Genomic DNA, 20,304 nt, shown 5'->3' with positions numbered 1-20,304 from the left:
TGGAAGATTTTTAATCAGTTTCAATTTAATTACGTGTGATTGGTATGTTTATATTTTCCATTTCTTCCTGGTTCAGTCTTGGAAAGTTGTACCTTTCCAAGAATTTGTCCATTTCTTCCAGGTTGTCCATTTTATTGGTATATAGTTGCTTGTAGTAGTCTCTTATGATCCTTTGTATTTCTGCGGTGTCAGTTGTGATTTCTCATTTTTCATTTCTAATTTTATTGATTTGAGTCCTCTCCCTTTTTTTCTTGATGAGTCTGGCTAAAGATTTCTCAATGTTGTTTATCTTCTCAAAGAACCAATTTTTAGTTTTGTTCATCTTTGCTATTTTTTTCTTCGTTTCTATTTCATTTATTTCTGCTCTGATCTTTACGATTTCTTCTACTGAATTTGGGTTTACTTTTTTCTTCTTTCTATAGTTGCCAGGTGTAAGGTTAGATTGCTTATTTGAGATTCTTCTTGTTTCTTGAGGTAGGATTGTATTGCTATAAACTTCCCTCTTAGCACTGCTTTTGCAGCATCCCATAGGTTTTGGGTCGTCGTGTTTTCATTGTCATTTGTTTCTATGTATTTTTTAGTCTCCTCTTTGATTTCTTCGGTGATCTCTTGGTTATTTAATAGCACACTGTTTAGCCTCCATGTGTTTGTGGGTTTTTCCCATATTAATTTCTAATCTCACAGCACTGTGGTCAGAAAAGATGCTTGATACAATTTCAATTTTCTTAAATTTTCTGAGGCTTGATTTGTGACCCAAGATGTGATCTATCTTGGAGAATGTTCTGTGTGCACTTGAGAATAAAGTGTATTCTGCTGCTTTTGGGTTGACTGTCTTATAAATATCAATTAAATCTATCTGGTCTATTGTGTCATTTAAAGCTTGTGTTTCCTTATTTATTTCTGTCTGGATTATCTGTCCATTGGTGTAAGTGGGGTGTTAAAGTCCCCCACTATTATTGTATTACTGTTGATTTCCCCTTTTATTGCTGTTAGCATTTGCCTTATGTATTGAGGTGCTCCTATGTTGGGTGCATAAATATTTATAATGTAATCCATTTACATTCAAGGTAATTGCCAATATGTATATTCCTATTACCATTTTCTTAATTGTTTTGGGTTTGTTTTTGTGTGTATTTATTTTTCTCCTCTTGTTTCCCACCTAGAGACGTTTCTTTAGCATTTGTTTGTAAAGCTGGTTTGGTGGTGCTGAATTCTCTTAGCTTTTGCTTGTCTGTAAAGCTTCTGATTTCTCCATTGAACCTGAATGAGATCCTGGCTGGGTAGAGTAATCTTGGTTGTAGGTTTTTCCTTTTCATCACTTTAAATATACCCTGCCACTCCCTTCTGGCCTGCAGGGTTTCTGATGAAAAATCAGCTGATAACCTTATTCCCTTGTATGTTATTTATTGTTTTTCCCTTGCTGCTTTTAATATTTTTTCTTTGAATGTTAATTTTTGTTAGTTTGATAAATATGTGTCTTGGTGTGTTTCTCCTGTATGGGACTCTCTGCACTTCCTGGACTTGGGTGGCTGTTTCCTTTCCCATGTTAGGGAAGTTTTCAACTATAATCTCTTCAAATATTCTTTCAGACCCTTTCTCTTTCTCTTCTTCTGGGACCCCTATAATTCGAATGTTGGTGTGTTTAATGTTGTCCCAGAGGTCTTGGAGACCGTCTTCAATTCTTTTTATTCTTTTTTCTCTATTCTGCTCCTCACCAGTTATTTACACCATTCTATCTTCCAGCTCACTTATTTGTTCTTCTGCCACAGGTATTGCACTGTTGATTCCTTCTAGTGTATTTTTCATTTCAGTTATTGTGTTGTTCATCTCTGTTTTTTTGTTCTTTAGTTCTTCTACGTCCTTGTTAAACATTTCTTGTATTTTCTCGATCCGTGCCTCCATTCTATTTCTGAGATTTTGGAAAATCTCAGTCGCCGCCTGAGAAAGTCATCACTGACCAGGAGGAGTCTTGTCCTTTTTCTTCAAAGCAAAAGCTCTCATGTAATATCTTCACTTTTATCCTGACAAATTCTACTAAGGCAGCTGAATTCAGGAAAAGCATCAGATCAGCCTCTTACTTAACCACTCAGCCCAGACAACTCAGTCTCCTACAACTGAGCAAATCCTGGTATCTCTCAGCTCAACATCGCTAATTATTAGAGAACTGCAAATCAAAACTACAGTGAGGTACCACCTCACACTGGTCAGAAAGGCCATCATGAAAAAGTCTACAAATAACAAATGCTGGAGAGGGCGTAGAGAAAAGGGAACCCTCCTATACTGTTGGTGGGAATGTAAGTTGTTGCAGTCACTATGGAAAACAGTATGGAGCTTCCTCAGAAAACTCAAAATAGAGCTGCCATATGATCCAGCAATCCCACTCCTGGGCATATATCCGCACAAAACTATAATTCAAAAAGATACATGCACCCTGTGTTCACAGCAGCACTATTCACAATAGCCAAGATATGGAAGCAACCTAAATGTCCATCGACAGATGAATGGATAAAGAAGATGTGGTACATACATACAATGGAATATTATGTAGCAATAAAAGAGAATGAAATAATTCCATTTGCAGCAACATGGATGGACCTAGAGATTATCAAAATAAATGAAGTAAGTCAGAAAGAGACAAATACCATATAATATCACTTATATGTGGAATCTAAAATATGACACAAATGAACTTATCTACGAAACACTCACAGACATAGAGAACAGACTTGTGGTTGCCAAGGTGGGGCTGGGGGAGGGGTGGATTGGGAGTTTGGGATTAGCAGATGCAAACTATTATACACAGGATGGATAAACAACAAGGTCCTACTATAGAGCACAGATAAACCAAAATGGAAAAGAATACCAGAAGAATATGCATATGTATAACTGAATCAGTTTCCTGTACAGCAGAAACTAACACAACATTCTGAATCCATGTGTCAATTAAAAAAGAAACAATTCCTCAGTTTGGACTTCCAAAGTCCCTGCAGAGAGATAACAGGCCCTCTTTTATAGCCAGAATCACACAGGGGCTCACAACGGCCCTAGAGACAGATTGCAAACTACACACCTGTTGTCACCGCCAGTCTTCAGGGAAGGTGGAGAAAATGAACCGTCGTTAAAGAAAACCTTAGCAAAGCTCTGCCCAGATACTCATGCACCCTGGACCAACTTGCTTCCTATTGCACTCCTCAGGGTCCGGGTAGCCCCTAGGGGTGGTCTGAGACTCAGCCCATTTGAAATGACCTATGGGAGGCCTTTGCTTTCTACTGACATTCTACTGGATGAAGACGCAAACCAGGCCCCGAGATATATTATCAATCTAGGACAAGTTCAGAAGGCAATGTAGGACTATGCCCCCAAGACACTGCCAGCTCCCACTAAAAATACAGAGGAAGGAGCAGTTCCTTCACAAATAAACCCCGGGGACCACGTTCTTCTTAAAACCTGGAAAAAAGAGACCCTTGAAGCCCAAATATTGTCAGAATCCCCTAGAAGGGGATTTTAGTCACCACCTCTGTTGTCAAATAGCATGGGATATCTCATTGGGTACGCTGACCAGACTAAAGCTTTTACCTCCCAAAACCCTGCAGGTCACAAGAGAACAATACACCTGTGAGCCAGTGAGACACCTGAGATACCTTTGCAAAAGACAGGCACCATTGACAGATAAGTATTAACATGCTATAGTGGGTTGGACTCCTATAGGCCATTCATTCCTTTTTTGGCTGCGTTGGGTCTTCGTTGCTGCACACAGGCTTTTCTCTAGTTGTGGCAAGTGGGGGCTACTCTTTGTTGCGGTGCGCGGGCTTCTCATCGCGATGGCTTCTCTTGTTGCGGAGCACAGGCTCTAGGCATGTGGGCTTCAGTAGTTGTGGCAATGGGTTCAGTAGTTGTGGCTCGCAGGCTCTAGAGCGCAGGCTCAGTAGTGGTGGCGCACAGCCTCAGTAGCTGTGGCACGTGGGCTCAGTAGTTGTGGCTTGCAGGCTCTAGAGTGCAGGCTCAGTAGTTGTGGCGCATGGGCTCAGTAGTTGTGGCATGCAGGCTCAGTATTTGTGGCTCGCAGGCTCTAGAGCGCAGGCTCAGTAGTTGTGGCCTATGGGCTTAGCTGCTCTGTGGCATGTGGGATCTTCCCAGACCAGGGCTCAAAACCGTGTCCCCTGCATTAGCAGGTGGATTCTTAACCGCTGTGCCACCAGGGAAGTCCCCTATGTACCATTCTTGCTGTTGTCCTCATGCTCGCATTCCACCAGTTTGCTCAGCTACCCCTGCCAGAGAAGCAGCTCCTCTGGCTATGCAGGGTTTAAGGGAAACACTCCACCATGGCCATGCTCCTCCTATCGACTCTGTCCACCTTACTAGTCCCTGTAACCAGGGGACAATGTCAAGAAAACTCATTTATCAGCATTTCCAGAATCATGTCCAGAAGGGGAACATTGAAAAGAATGCTGGATAGCCCATCAACACCCCCAGATGGCTACTGGCCCTCCTCTTGCATTTCCCCTGAACCTGCTGGTTCCAGCGGTGATTAATGATCTAACTCGGGGACAATTGCCACCCCCTCGACCTCGGCTGGTCACACTTGCACCTTCCAGAGGTTATTCCAATGCTTTAACCAGACTCCCCCCTTCAACTGGACCCGAGGCGTGGGGTGAACACACATGTGTGATAAGCTGCCCCAATGGCATTTGTGCCACAGGCCCCAAGAACCCCCCGAGGTATAATTACAGCAGATATCCTGCCTCTTACACAGGGATAAACTGTACCTACAGTTTTACCCACTGGTGCCCTGTTTCAAGCTATGGCCCTGTCCCCCTAAACAACACGGAAGGGGAATGTGAGTGGCAGGAAGGGAATACCCCATCCACCTGGTCAATCCAATTCAACCCACCCGTGGGATTCCAGGCAAATGGTGATCTGGCCTATGGAGTGTGACCCTCTGATGATGCCAGCAGGATCATACGTGAGCATCCTGTTACAAATGTTGTAAGGATTTATACGCTTAATTATCAACGTCATGGTCTGCTGTCCCCTCGTTGTTCAAGTACCAGCAACAGGTATGTCCTTCAAGGACTGTCCACTCTTAACAACGGTGAGACAGACATTCAGGTCTGCACCCCCGAAGGGTTTGTTTTCCTCTGCAGACACCCAAACCATCCTATGTTGTGGAATTATGGCCAGGCCCTGTCCTTTTTCAACCAAGCTATTTTCTTTTTTTAAAAAAATTAATTTATTTATTTTTGGCTGCGTTGGGTCTTTGTTGCTGCACGCGGGCTTTCTAGTTGTGGTGAGCAGGGGCTACTCTTCGTTGCTGCGCGCGGGCTTCTCATTGCGGTGGCTTCTCTTGTTGCGGAGCATGGGCTCTAGGTGCTCTGGCTTCAGTAGTTGTGGCACGCGGGCTCAGTAGTTGTGGCTCACAGGCTCTAGAACGCAGGCTCAGTAGTTGTGGCCCATGGGCTTAGTTGCTCTGTGGCATGTGGGATCTTCCTGGACCAGGGCTTGAACCCATGTCCCCTGCACTGGCAGGTGGACTCTTAACCACTGCACCACCAGGGAAGTCCCTCCAACCAAGCTATTTTCTATAACTGCATTGATAATGCCCACTTCATAGGAGAGTGCACTGTAGGGACTAGAGGGGCAAGAGGGATTTTCATCTGTCGCAGGACCACTCTGGCTCACCATCGGAGCTGGAGAGCACTAAAAATGACCTTAGCAGGGGCAGGGCTGCCCATAGGACCAGCAGCTCCATGAAGCTTCCCTATCATGAAGCAACACTGAGAAATCTCATCAGACAGCTTGGTTCTGTGACGGAACAGACGAGACAAGCCTTCACGGGACGTAAGGCCTCTCTTGTTTCTTTGGCTGAGGTAGTTCTTGACAATCATCTAGCTCTTGACTACCTTCTGACAGAACAAGGTGGAGTTTCTGTGGTAACTAATGCTTCCTGCTGCACCTGGATCAATGCCACAGGACAGGTAGACGTTAATAATAAGGGAATATATACCCAGGCAAAAGGACTTCACAATTTTGGCAAGGGCGACATCGCCTCCACTGTCTGGTCCCTAGTTGGGAAGCCCTCGTAAAGTTAAACGGGTTCCTTTCCTTTCTAGGCTCTTTAGTGGCTACTGTTGTTCTTCTGCTCTTGGGCCCGTGTCTGTTTAGCCTTTTGGTTCAGTTTGTGTCTTCTAGGCTCCAACAGGTTCAAGTGAGGCTCAAGGAATTCAGCCCATTGCAGCGGAGGGTGGCCCAGGTCCCTACAGGTCCCTGGAACAGTCAGCGAGGGACTTCTACACCACTAGGGTAGGCTAGGGTCTGCGGCCCCTGTCCAGGAGGAAGAAGCTTCCAAAGAAGAGAAATCTGGCCCCTTAACCCTTAAGAATAAGGGGTATAGAATCCCGCAAGGGGGAATGAGACAGGCTGGGACCCGAAATCTGGGACCCTTTGCCGCAGTGCTGGCACCTGGACAAACGTCTCCTTGAGTAACAGAATACAAAGAAACTATAAGGGACTAAAAATAACTGGGTGCATGAGCAGTCAGGACAAATTATGGACAACGTGATACAAAAAGGCCAAAAATGAAACGGCCACTTCTGAGGAGCCTGGAGCAAAAACGGGGTCCTGTGCACGATCCCTGCGCTCAGCACCACCAAGGTCGCGGCGGGGGCAGAGCACCCAAGCCACCCTCTGCCGGACCCGCGGACCCACCTTCATCCTCGCCGCTCTTAAGGCACCAGCTCGCCCCCGCCTCAGGGAGCCAGCAAGGCCACCTGTTATTTGCTTTTGCTGCCTCTCCCTGCAGCGCGAGTCCTAATAAAGCCTTGCCTGAATTTCTCGTCCGGCCTCTTACCAATTTCTATTGATTAAAGAATCCGAGAACCTGGGTGTAACATTAGTTTCAGGTGTACAGCAGAGTGATTCAGTTATACATGTGTCCATTCTTTTTCAGATTCTTTCCCCATACAGGTTATTACAGAGTACTGAGTAGAGTTCCCTGTGCTGTACAGTAGGTCCTTGTTGGTTCTCTACTTTATATAGAGCAGTGTGTATATGTTAATCCCAACCTCCTAATGTATCCCTCCTCCACCCCCTTTCCCCTTTGGTAACCATAAGTTTGTTTTCTATGACTGTGAGTCTGTTTCTGTTTTGTAAAGAAGTTTGTTTGTATCATTAGATTCCACGTATAAGCGAAGAAGAAATCGTTATTTTCAACCTATGGTAAAAAGATGGAAATGTGGACTCTGACTTACCTTCCCGGTCGCCTGTTGGTTGCAGTGAGATGCTAAGACAGGAGGGGGTCTTGGCCGCAAAGTTTGTTTCAGCACAACAGCTCCAGGCCTGCTTCTCAGCTTGTCCCCAGGGCTTTCCCGTGCCCCAGAGGGCTTGGTTGTCAGTGGAGTGCTGGCTGCTGTGCCCTGTTGTGGAAACTCAGGAGACTGGAGCTTCCCGAAGGGCTCTGATAACCACAGCCCTTCCCAAATGCAATTGGTCAACTCATGCTTTGTGAGTTGAGTTCTTTATTAGGGCTATATTGCTTTACGTATGCATGCAGTTTTTTTTCTGCAGAGATGTTTCAATTGCGTTGGTGTAGGAAATACCTTTTTTTTTTGTCTTTAATGGTTAAACATCTTACCTCAGGCCCAGGGGAGGGAGCCTCATGTTCCAGAAACCAGCGCCCCTTGCCCTCTGCTTGCGTTTCTGCCAGGCTGCTGGGGATGAAATCACCAGTGACCCTCCTGCAAAATCAGGGGGCCTTCTTCAGTCTTCAGCGCGTTGCTAGTACTTCGCTGACTTAGCTTTCTCCTCTCACCTCCGACTGTTCTGGGTCTCGCTCCTTTACTGGCTTCACTCTCGACCTCTCTTTTTATTTAAAAAAATCAAGTTTACTGACGAAGAATACGCAAACAATAAAGTACCTTTCTAAAGATATTTCTCTGATCATCTCTGCACCCTGGATGTGGTGTTTCTGCAGGATGCCACCCAGACCTGCTGCCCTCAGCCTCCCTGTGGGCTCCCCCCGGCCAGTCCCTTGGCTCCAAGCCTCCCACCGGCAAGCCTGTCCCGGCCCCGCCAGCGCCAGTGGCTCTCCTTGACCTTCCTCACGTGTTACTCGTTGCCTCTCTGCGCGCTGTTAGCCCCTATTGGGTGGGCCCGGAGGCCACGAGCCCTTCAACTCTCTGGCCTCACGTGGTTCTTAGCTCAGCGCAGGATCCTAAGTGTTTGCTCAGCTGAGTTAAAAGGGTCAAATGTAGAGTCAGATGGCCTCGGTGAAGCACTTCATTAAAGTTTCTTCCTAAAGCGGTGGCTCTTCTAAGTCCCCGTAGCAAGAGGCAAAGTGAAATAAGCGCTAAGAGCGATTATCCTAGAAAGTCTGGCAAGGATGTATTGATATTTCTCCAAACCCAGATTTGAAGGCTGATGTGTTTCCTGCGTCCACAGCAACGCAAGGGGGCCGTGGCAGGGGTGGATGGTGGCTGTCGCCTTGCTCCGCCCACCAGGCCACTGCACTGCTGGGCTGGCCTGCCCCGTCTTTCCTGTCCTCTTCTCAGTGCGGTCTGCTGGCTCTCCTCCCCATTAGCCCCCAGTGCAGAAGTTTTCAATGTTTACTTTTAATTCCCCTCTTCCCCTTCCCTCCTATTTTCCTCCCTGATCTCACACTCTTTGGGGATAACCGGTCCTGGGTGGTCTGGTGGTCTCCCCCTCAGGTCCCTCCGTGCTCCGGTCTGGTGTATGCACCCGCGCCCCGCCAGGTTGCACCCCTGCCCGTTGTCTACGGAAGTGATCCACAGGTGGTCTAGCCGGCCTTGCCGGCAGTCGATGAACTGCCTTAAAGAGGCATCCACCTCACTGCCTGCCACGGTGCGTCCGGGCTGTGGGAATGCAGAGGGGCCCAACACAAGTGCTGACTCTTCCTGCACACCTCTTCTCCGTGGGAACCCCCCAGCAGGGCGTCCAGCGGCCCCGCATCCTGGCCTCTGACGTCCTCTCGGCACCCCCCTTGCGTCCGGCGCTCTCACGCTCCCCGAGCCTCTGGTGTCTGGGGGAGGGGAGGTTGCCTGGCCTTGGAATCAGACACACTTGCGTTTGAATGTTGACTTTGTGACTTGGGTGCATCTGTAAAATGGAGTTGGTAACAGAGGCCTCACGAGGCGATTGTAAAGATCAGTACTTTGCAAAGCGCCCCCGCCCCGCGCCCCTGGCGTCCAGCCTCTTCTCATGCAATTCATCTGCCGGAAACCTTCTTCTCCTCTAATTTCTGATAAGGTGCTACCCATCCTTTCAGGACCATCGCCCTATAAAGATGCTCCTCCCTTTCAGGGGACGTTGCCCCCCACAGGGAGCAGCAACCTGAGTCCTTCACGGCCGTCAGAAGGCTTTCGTGGTCCCGTGCAAGCTCTGGATGCTGTCGCTCTTTCCTTAATCTCCCTCGTACTTTCCTGGGATTCTCCTGTCGCCTGACTTCAGTGGGCCCCTCTTTCCCTCGGGGGCAGGGTCAGGTGTCCCCTGCTTCCTTGGGGCACCTGGTCAGCGCCTTTGACACAGAAGCCCCATCAGGCCTTTGTCTTTCGAAGGGGACACCAACGCCGCAGGTTCCTTTACACGAAATTGATTAAAACTGTGACAGGAGCCACGGGATCCATTCCCCGGCTGCTTTTCGTAAACATTTTCTAGCAACCTTTCCATTTTGTGGGATGAAGGAACTTTATATATCAAATAGGTAACAGTCAGTCAACTGTGACCGGGAAGTAATTTTCAAAGGTGAAATTTCTGGAAATTCCCTGGCGGTCCAGTGGTTACAACTCCACGCTTTCACTGCCGAGGGCGTGGGTTCAGTTCCTGGTTGGGGAAATAAGATCCCCTAAGCTGCGCGATGCGGCCAAAAAAAAGTGAAACTTTTAAGTCGTTTCTGAAATCTGTGTGTAATGTACACGTCTAACCCCAAGACTAAACTAGCAGAATACCTGCTAGTTATACAATGAAGTATAAATAGTGCCTTTTAAGAAAAATATACACTGTGATATACCTGTTGTCTGTATTTATGTTGTTTCAAAGGTTCATCAGAGAGTCTTAGAGCAGTTTTTAAATGGAAAATTACATAGACTTTAAAACATGTATACAATATATTTTATTCACTGTGCCATTAGCTGAGGAGCTTAGCAACAATAAAAAGGTGTATTTAATATTTACTGTGCAGTTCTGTGGCCATTCACTCTGTTGCAAGTTTTAGAAGCCCCTTATAAGATTAAGAGCTCTTTCTAGGCAGCTGAGTGAGTTACTGCATCTTTTCCCACTGAGAACGCCCGGTGCTATCTGGTCCAGCAACGCCAGCAAGGACCACTGGAGGTCACTCTGCCTCCCCCAGCAGGTGTGCCCCAGAGCCTCCCAGACACGCTTGTTTGCATCCAGAGGCTTCTGAATGTCCACCAGGTGGTACAGCCCAGCAGTGAATGTGCATGGTGGGAACTGGGCTTCAGGGACCACGGTGGCCCCTCCTCCCTGGATGGAGAGCCCAGCAGGCTCCTGGATAGGTTAGGGAGAGTCAGTTATGCGACAAGTCTTTATGCGCTTGTGGAAACTCCCAGGCCAGGCGGGTGCTAAAGTGGGTGATGGTAGGGTTTCACAGTTCAGTAAAACCAGCCTTGCCTTTAATCAGCCTGCACGCTCCTGGCGCTGTGGCAGTGGGTGCCGTGGCAGTCATCTCATGGGCACAAGGCATCACTTCCGCCAACAGCATCCTCGTCCCAAGCTCTGGGCTGAGCGCTGGGGATGGAGAATGGGACAGGGCACAGACCTGGCCTCAGGGAGCTTCCAGGTTGCTGGGGGGACGCGAGCAGGTCATGCTGTGCCCTCCAGGGCAGCGATGTACCAGCCGTGTGCCTCTGGGGTTAGGCAGAATGGCGGAGGTGCGAGCGATCCAGTCTGGAAAGGGAAGGAAGGCTTCCTGGAGGAGGAGATGAGTTTTGAAGGATGAAAAGGGAGAGAATTGGGCAAGACAGAGGGAGAAGAGGGGTAAAGCCAAGAGGAGCAGGGGAGCAGCCAGCTGTGTGCAGGGAACTCCAGAATCTTCCATCTTCCTGAAGGGAGATGGGAAGGCCGGGTGGTGCAGGCCCTGGGGCTCACACTGTGGAGTGGGGACTCAATCCAGCGTTTGAAGTGCCTCTGGGGAGAGACCTGTCAGATCAGCCTTGGAGTGGACCACCTGGGGGCCGTGGCAATGTGAGGGTGTCCAAGAAACTCTGGTCACATCTCTCCTTGACCTCCTGCTGCCTGCGGCACCTCGTCCTTAAGGGCAGGACCACAGACGCTGTCAGGCCGAGTTGTACGGATTGTTTATGTTAAGGGGGCAGCTCGTGCGAAGAACATGGGTTTTGAATAGAGCAGCTTCAGGTCTTGGCTTGGCAACAAAGCTCTGTGTCCTTTGATGAGTGACGAAATCTCTCTGAGCCCCATTTTCTCATCTCCAAAATGGGGATCATGACACTTTTCAGGGTCTTTGGAAGGATTTAATGACTGTATGTGTATAAATATAGAGCGAGAGCTCAGGTTATAGCAGACGCTGGGTACACGATGCTACTCATCTCCATTAGCAATATTTTAGAAGGAGTATAAGAGAGGAGAGAGTGAGATCAATTAGCCTCTTGCAGTCGACTTGTTGAGCCATTTGAAGATGAGAGTTTGAACTAGGGCAGTGGCCAAGGAGAAGCAGAGAAGGGTTTGGAGCTGAGATGTTTCTGAGAGGTAAAATCAGAAAGACTTTGTGATGGATACATGTGACGGAGGAGGAATCCGCAGTGGCTTCCAGGTTTCTGCTGTGAGTGCTTGGAAGGCTGACGCGACAGCAGCCACAGGGAGATGAACAGATTTCCGGGGAGACGTGGAATAAGTTGGGCGAGAGGGTGCACGTGGGGAGCCAGTCCGTGTAGAACTGGAACCATGGCCAGAATGCCTCGCTCTGGTGGACAGCCTGTCTGAGTCCCCTCGAGGACACCTGCTGCCCCCTTCCCTGCTGGCAGCTCCCCTCTGGCTCAGACCCTCTGTGCCTATGTTCGCTGCATCTGCTCTGTGGCTGCCGGCCCGGACTGCTTCTTTGTGCATCTCCGGTCCTGTCTGTAGGATTGGACGGCTTGGATTGGTGGGTATATTATTATCTATTGCTGTACAAACATAATGGCTTAAAGACACGTACAGTAAGTCCCCTACATACAAACGAGTTCCATTCTGAGAGCATGTTCATATGTCCAATTTGTTCGTTAAGTCCAACAAAGTTAGCCTAGGTACCCAGTCGGCTATATACTGCTGCTTCTACACTTGCCTCCGGATGTCCTGGGCTTAAAATAAAGGTACTGTACTCCTGGACTCTGTACAGTCCCGTACAGTACACAAAAGCACAACCACTCGTAGAGGATGCATGCACGTGACAACGTATGCCAGACGTGGGAACTAACTTACGTGATTGGACGTGTGAACGCGCGTTCGCAAGTTTGAAAGTTGGCAACTTGAAGGTTCACGTGTAGGGGACTTACTGTACTTATTACCTCACAAATTCTGGGGGTCAGGGTCTGGGCACGGCTTAGCAATGTAACGTCCTAACAGGAATGACATGCTATCGAGTTGGCCATATTCTGTTGGTTAGAAGCAAGTCCTGTCTGTACTTGAAGGGAGAGAACGACACAAAGGCAGGTGTGAACACAGAAGGTCGTGATGCTGGGGTCACCTTGGGCCCCAGTGCAGGTGTAGACCTCATGGGCCAGGATGGCTTCCTTTGGGTCAGGCTTCAGTTCTCAGCTCGACTGCTGGGGCCAGAAACAGGCAGGGTCACCTGGTGTAGAGTATGGTGGCCTCTGCACGGTAACTGCCTCTTCACACTTGTTCCGAAGGGTCACTGGCGTTGTGGACTTAAGACATCATGGCCTGTAGCCTGAGACTCAGAGAAGGGCAGGAATTTCCTCAACCTCACATAGCGGTAAAAATCCGTGACACAAAATCTGGAAGCTCCTCGTGAGGTTCACTTTCTCTAGTTAAGTAGGTACTGTGGCTACTTTGTTTCATGACCTACATTGACATTTTGGGGATGCTCTCGAAGCTTTTCTCACTGTCCAGCTCCTCAGAATTGGAAACAGCACAAGTACTGGTTTTTCTCTATCAGTTTTAACACGTTACATTTCATTTTCAGCCACTTACATTAAATCTAGTTTTCAGTCCGAAGTTACAGAAAGTTTTGACGTATGCAATTAACCATCGTTTGACAAAAACAGGGAACGCGTTGCATACGAGAACCTCGTCTCTCTAATTCAGAGGGAAGATCTTGCCTTTTTGCGCTTTGACTTTCTCATCTGGACGGAAGGGAGGCAGCTCGCCTGATCCTAAGCCCTGAGCGTCCGGCTGCTCCCCTCTGGGCTGCTGTGAGGATCAAAGGGCTAGGGCGCGTGAAGGCGCTGGCTGCCCAAACGCCAACCAGGGCTGCGCTGATACCACAAAGGGCTTCGTCCAGATGCTGCAGCTGTTTTAAAATTTATTATTTTAATTGAAGTGCAGTTGCTTTACAACGTTGTGTTAGTTTCAGGTGTACAGCAAAGTGACTCAGTTACACACGTACATGTAAATATACGCATATACATATATACATATATATACCTTTTCAGATTCTTTTCCCTTATAGTTTATTTGAAACTGTTAAGTAGAGCTCCCTGTGCTGTACAGTAGGTCCTTGTTGTGTATCTATTTTATATACAGTAGTGTGTATCTGTTAATCCCAAACTCCTAATTTATCCCTCCCTCCTGCCTTTCCCCTTTGGTAACCATAAATTTGTTCTCCACGTCTGTGAGTCTATTTCTCTTTTGTATATCAGTTCATTTGTATCTTTTTGTAAAGACTCCACATAAAAGTGACATTGTATGATATTTGTCTTTCTCTGTCTGACTTACTACACTTAGTATGATCAACTCTAGGTCCATCCATGTTGCTGCAGACAGCATTATTTCATTCTTTTTTATGGCTGAGTAATATTCCATTGTATATATGTACCACATCTTCTTTATCCATTCATCTGTTGATGGCCACTTAGGTTGCTTCCATGTCCTGGCTATTGTAAGTAGTGCTGCTATGAACACTGGGGTGCATGTATCTTTTTGAATTATGGTTTTCTCCAGATATATGCCCAGGAGTGGAATTGCAGGATCATATGGTAGTTCTATTTTTACTTTTTTAAGGAACCTCCATACTGTTTGGCCTAGTGGCTGCACCAGTTTACATTCCCGCCGACAGTGTAGTAGGGTCCCCTTTTCTCTGCACCCTCTCTGATGATGCAGCCATTTACATGGAGCTTCTTCTCCAGGATTCTAGACTGACTTGTTCCCACTTCTGTTTGTACACGACCATCCGGAAACCTATTCCGTAAAGAGAGGTTCTAACATAAGCTGCTAAGCCCTGGAGCAGAGGTCCAGCGAGACCATTCAGAAGGTGTTATAACAAACGTTGGTGTCTGCGCTCCTGACCGAGCACTCTGGGATGAGGCCTCTGCACGTCTTTCCTCCTCTGCCTCACGTCTGTGACTTGTGCCCTTCTGAACCAAACCCTGATGGGCACCTTTACTCAAGTGCCAGGGAGTCACTGGTCCCAACCTGAGTTCCAGTCGACACCAGACTGAATGTTCACCTGATTGGGATCATATTCCTCCAAAAATACTGACCCAAATACTGGTTCTCAGAAATGCCAGTGGGCTTTTCAGCAAAGAAGGGCTGTGGCCAAACGTGTCCATGAAACTCCGTACGTGGGCCTCCGCCTTGTGTGGGTTCCAAGCACTCACAGTCACTTTATTTTTAATCCAGTGTTTTCTGGACTTATTTCGACAGGAAGCACTCCTTTTTCTTTTCTTTTCTTTTTTTTTTTGCGGTACGCGGGCCTCTCACTGCTGTGGCCTCTCCCGTTGCGGAGCACAGGCTCCGGACGCGCAGGCTCAGTGGCCATGGCTCACGGGCCCAGCCGCTCCGCGTCATGTGGGATCTTCCCAGACCGGGGCACGAACCCGCGTCCCCTGCATCGGCAGGCGGACTCTCAACCACTGCGTCACCAGGGAAGCCCAGCACTCCTTCTCTGAATGTAAAAAACCTTGAACAAAACATATTAACACCCTGTAGAGCAGAACCGTAGCCTTGCAAATGCTGTGTATACAGGCACAGAAATGCTTTCTCTTGAACCTCAGCTCAGAAAGACCCTAGAGCTGGATGCTGCTGCCCAAATCCACTGATCTGATCCCTTTGCATTGTATGAAATCATTAAATTTAATTTAATGAATGTGATTTAATTGTATTATACTGCTTTAAAAAGATACACATGCTGCTCTAATAAACTTCGCATGCGGCACGTTTTGGGGCTTGTTGGGAACTTAACAACCAGCTTTCCTCTTTCAGTTCATGATCACATAAATGGAACCAGAGATTCCTAACTTGGAGGCTGTGTTGCGGCCCCCCTGGCCTCTCCCCTTGACCATCCGTGAACAGAGCCCGCAGCTGCTTCTGCCACTGCCTGGGTTTCTGTCACCCACCTGCACTGATCCTGGGGTTTTCCAGGCACTTGGTCACCATGTACTTGCCATGATTTAAAAAATTTTTTTAATTTGTTTTTTGAAGGACAGTTGATTTACAATGTTGTGTTAATTTCTGCTGTACTGCAAAGTGACTCAGTTATACATATACATATATATATATATACACATTCTTTTTCATTATGGTTTATCACAGGATAGTGAATATAGTTCCCTGTGCTCTACAGTAGGACCTAGTTGTTTATCCATGCCATGATTTATTTTTTATTAAAGTTATCTGAGAAGTGAGTTTGATCAAAGAGAAGGTGTGTTTAAAAGCATCAGATGATGACACAAGTTTGAAAAACGACTCATCTTTTTTTTTTTTTTTGGGGTCACGCTGCGCTGCTTGTGGGATCTTAGTTCCCTGAACTGGCGCCCTCGGGGGTGAAAGCGAGGGGTCCTAAGCACTGGACCTCCAGGGAATTCCCGAAAAAGGACTCATCTTAAACAGCCAGCACTTTCTGTCCCCCTCTTTCAGTCCATCGGTCTGTTTACTGATAATAAATAACGAAACAGTACTATGCGTTTGAAGAACGTTTCATCTTTTCAGAACGCGTCCACATTTGTTGGATGCGGGATCCTCCTAGCAACCCTCCAGGGCATGGGTGCCTGGGTGCAGTGACCCCGCCCAGCCAGCAGTGAAGTTCCAGGTGCCGCTGGGGCCTCCAGGTTCCCAGGGATGCTCAGGTCAGAGGAGGCTGCAGGCCGACCTGGACCAACAGGCGGGGGAGGGTCTGAAGGGGTTCCTCCCCTCCCCCTCCTTGCTTTCTCCCCCAAATAAAGGGAGAGGTGGAGACCTTCCTGACCACATCGCGGCGGGGGCTTCTCCCAGTATAAAACTTCTGGGTGCTTCTCATTATACAGTCCGTCCCGCCCTCCCCCCCCCCCCATTTCTATTTCTGTGCGCAGAAGACGGACATCTGAGTCCTGACCGGCACCAAGGCCCGAGCTGTCCTTTTCGAGTAAACGGTTAGCGCCACCTAGCGGCCAGCGGAGAGTCCATGTCACCAAGAGACCCAGGGGCTGGTCTTTCCCCCCTTTTCAGCCGAGGGTAGCGTCTGATAACACTTTATGAACTGATTCCCCGGGAGAGCGCTCGCCTGAATCACTCCCTTGAAAAAGGTCCAAATGCAGTTGTTTAGTTTAATGACCTGCATGACTATGGGCTTTGGATGTTGTGTGTGTGCCAAGAAAAGGGGTGAACAATACACAACCCCTTGAGGCGAACGTTCCTTTGGAGAGCAGAGCAGACAACATAAGCCCCAGTGTTCCGGAGGGCCCGTGGTTGCAGTCGCATTTCTACGGCATTAATCAATTTGTCCCGTGATGGACAGGAATGCCGTTCCCACGCTGAGCTTTGTTTGCTGGGAAAAGGGTTAGAAAGTAAAGGGAAGCCCCAGCCCTTCACCAGAATCTCAGCAAACTCTTCCTCCACGTGAAAGGGAAGCGGGAGGGGCGGTGTGCTCGCCTCGGAACAGCCTCTACTGTCTCTGTCCAAAGAGCACCCAGACCTGGAGTGTAAGATGCACCCTGCTGGCAGTCACTGGGAGCCCGGCTTCAGAAGCTGCCCTGCGTGCCGTGTTGGCTGTGATCATCCAGAAAGGCTGACCTCAGAGGTCTGAGCATGACCTAACGAGCTGGACCCCGTGGGGCTCTTCTGCTTGGCTGGGTGGGAGGTCACGGGAAACCATCTTGCATGATGTGCACTTCATTCTTGTTCTACGTTAGAGCCACGTGTGTGTGACTCAGAGCCCCAAAGTGCAGGGGGTTTGCCCTGGGATGCGGTCTTACTTCCAGACCCTGCCGCTCAGCCTTGCCTTTCGTAGTTCAGGACTTAGCAGGCAGAAGAAGCCCACTTGCACACCACGAAGTTGAGACCATATGCTGCCTTGCATTGTGAAGCAGACTTTTAATAGCAGTCCCCTGTTACCTAGCGCTCACTCACCATCCACTTTCACACCTCTCCTCCCTTGCTCCAGGGCTGCTGCTTCTGTGAACCCTCAGTTCAGACCCTCGCTGGGTCTGAGCATCAAAAGGCATCCCTTGGCTTCTCCAGGCATGAATGCAGGTGCGATGTCAGCCCGACTGCCTGCTCCTTCCTCTTCCCCACCTCAGCCATCGCCTCCTGCCCTCCCCTCTCCCCACCTGTGAGCGATGGGTCCCTGGGCTAGCTCCAAAGCACCTTCTTTCATCCATTGATTGGGGTTTTATTTTTAAGAAGAAAGCCAAGCACATTTTTAACTACCGCAGCCAGATGGAGCGAGCTCTTCTGAGGCAACGCGGCGGTAATAAAACTCAGCGGGCTGACGGGGCCTCGCCGATGAGGGCCCTGGGGCTCCCCGGCTGCTCTCACCACCCTCGCAGGATGCCTTGGTTGGGTGGGGGAAGCAATAACCCCCGGGCAGTGTTTTCCTGACTTTTTCTGTCCTTGAACAACTGACCGAAGTCCACACCTTTCCGGTCCCCAAGCCTTTCCACCTCCATCTGGAAGATTCTTCACGCCTCGGGCCTCACGGTGATTCTTTCTTCCTGGTGACCCTCGCTGTAGGCACCCACTTCCTGACCCCATAACGCACGCGCACGCGCACACCTGCCCGCGCACGGAGTAACATAGCTTGTTTCTCCATCATTAAGTCATCTCCTCTGAGCCATAATCCTTTCCTCCAGCCCGGCTTCTGGAACGGACTCTCATTTTCTCTGCTGTGAGAGCACCCTCTGCCCCGAGAGCACCGCAGGGTCAGGGCCGGCCCTCCGGGATGGACGCTGCAGGCATCCTCACTCTCCCCCTGGCCTGGCCCTGGGGACCAGTCCCCGGTCGTGCTGGCTTTCCTCATCTGCTCTCAGGCGTGCTGCTGCTTGATGGCCTCCACTCCCCCTCGGTCCTGCCTTTTATGCTAACGCCCCCCTCCCCCAGGCAGAGCCAGACGCGGCTCCCCTGCTGGCGCAGTCCTGGGAAATGCGCCCACTGCGGCCTGATCGTCTTACGGGGTGATGTTCGCTCAAGTCCACTCCCGCCCCTCAGCTCCTCTGCAGGGCCTGGCTTCGGGCTCCGTGAGTGTCTGCGGAGTGGAATGGAGGTGAGCACAGTGGTGACCCGAGTGGGGCGGGGGTGAATCACCGCGGCCGCTGCGGTGCTGAGGGCAGCAGCTCATCTCCAGCTACCCTCATAGCAGCCTCGGGCGTGGCGTGTACCGTCACCGCTTTAGGGAGGCATGAGCTGGGGTAACCTGCCTGGGAGCCCACGGGCCTCTGTGCCGAGCGTCCTGCGGGCGGTGGGACGGGGTGAGGTCGGGGCAGGGCAGCCCTCAAGGGGGCCGCTGCGGAGCCGGGCGCAGGGGAGCAGCCACGAGGCGCCTGGTAGCTGTGGGGTGCGGGCCGGGGGTCGTCCAGAGAGTGCGTCCCGGTGGCAGGAAGGCGGCTGGGGAAGGGATCCAGAGGGATCTCAGCGGCGGGCGAGGTGGACGAGGAAGGGCCTCAGGACGGCAGGGCTTCTGACGTGGGCGTTGGACGGGTGGGTCCCATGACCAGAGAGGGGGCACAGGAGATCAGCCCTGCCTGGGGTCGGGGTGTGGGAGCATCAGCGCGCTCCACAAGTTTGGGGCGTTTGAGGGCCCCGGTCCGCCTGAGGGAGGGTCGCACGGCGGCGGCTGGAGCCACAGGGCCTGTGTAGGGCTGCGAGAAGGGGGCAGGCACCCAGGCCGCAACAGCACGTGGGGAGGGCCGGGCGGCCGGGAGGCCGCGCAGGGGGTGAGGTAGCGCTGCCTCAGCTGGGCTGTGGGGCCGCTCTGCGGGGCTGGCTGTGAAGGCCTCCCCCAGCCCCCCAGCCTGCCATCTTCCCCGGGGCTGCCCTTCTGGGGCAGGGGTGCTGCCTCTTTGCCCCGCATCCCGTGCCCCGGCGCCCAGGGCAGCCCAGGTGCCCTTACCGCGCCTCCCTGGCTGACCTACTGCTGCCCTGGGCCCCACTTTCAGAAACGCATGCTTCCCCAGGAGCCCCTCTCTACTCCCAAAGGGATGGGAGGGTAGGACGTCTTTCCTTTTCTCTGAACCAGGGGTCAGCAAACGTTTTCTGCGAAGGGCCACGTAGTAAATTATTTTGTCATTTGCTGTCCAGACTCTGCCCCAATGTCTCGGTGAGCAAAAGCAGCCCTAGACGATGTGGGAAGGAATGAGTGGGATGGTGTTTCAATAAAACTTTATTTAGAAGAACAGGTGGTGGGCCGGGGCAGGCGGGCATGGGCTGCGGTTTGCGGTTCTTGCTGGAAACCATTCCTCCGCCCTGTGTGGGCAGAAACCAAACTCTCCAGGATCAGCAAGGCTGGGGGTGGGAGGTAGGGGAGAGTGGGGAAGGGGCTCCTCGAGCACGATGCCCGCGCCCCTCACTGTGCGGTTCCCAGTCCGGGGCTCTGTTAGCCCCACGTCAAGCACTGGCTTCCCTGTGAACTTGCCCCATTGTTCCCCTCCCCAGCACCCCCGTAGTAATTCACTCTCCCTTCCAGGGCCTGCCTTGAACAGAGCGTCAGCCGGTGCCCTCTCATCCCCCACCAAGAAAGCCATCTTCAGTTACGGTAGGCGGCGAGGAAAGACAGCCCCGTAACTCAGTAAATACGCGGCGCGCGCCCCTGTGAGCTGGGCACGTGCGGGGCGCTGGTGGCACCAGGGCGACCGCCGCCCTTCCCGGTCCCCAGGCGTCGAGCAGAGGACTTTCCTGGGCTTGGAGCCC

This window comes from Pseudorca crassidens, chromosome 6 (assembly GCF_039906515.1).
Source record: "Pseudorca crassidens isolate mPseCra1 chromosome 6, mPseCra1.hap1, whole genome shotgun sequence".
Classification (NCBI taxonomy): Eukaryota; Metazoa; Chordata; class Mammalia; order Artiodactyla; family Delphinidae; genus Pseudorca; species Pseudorca crassidens.
This window is presented reverse-complemented; position numbering follows the sequence as displayed.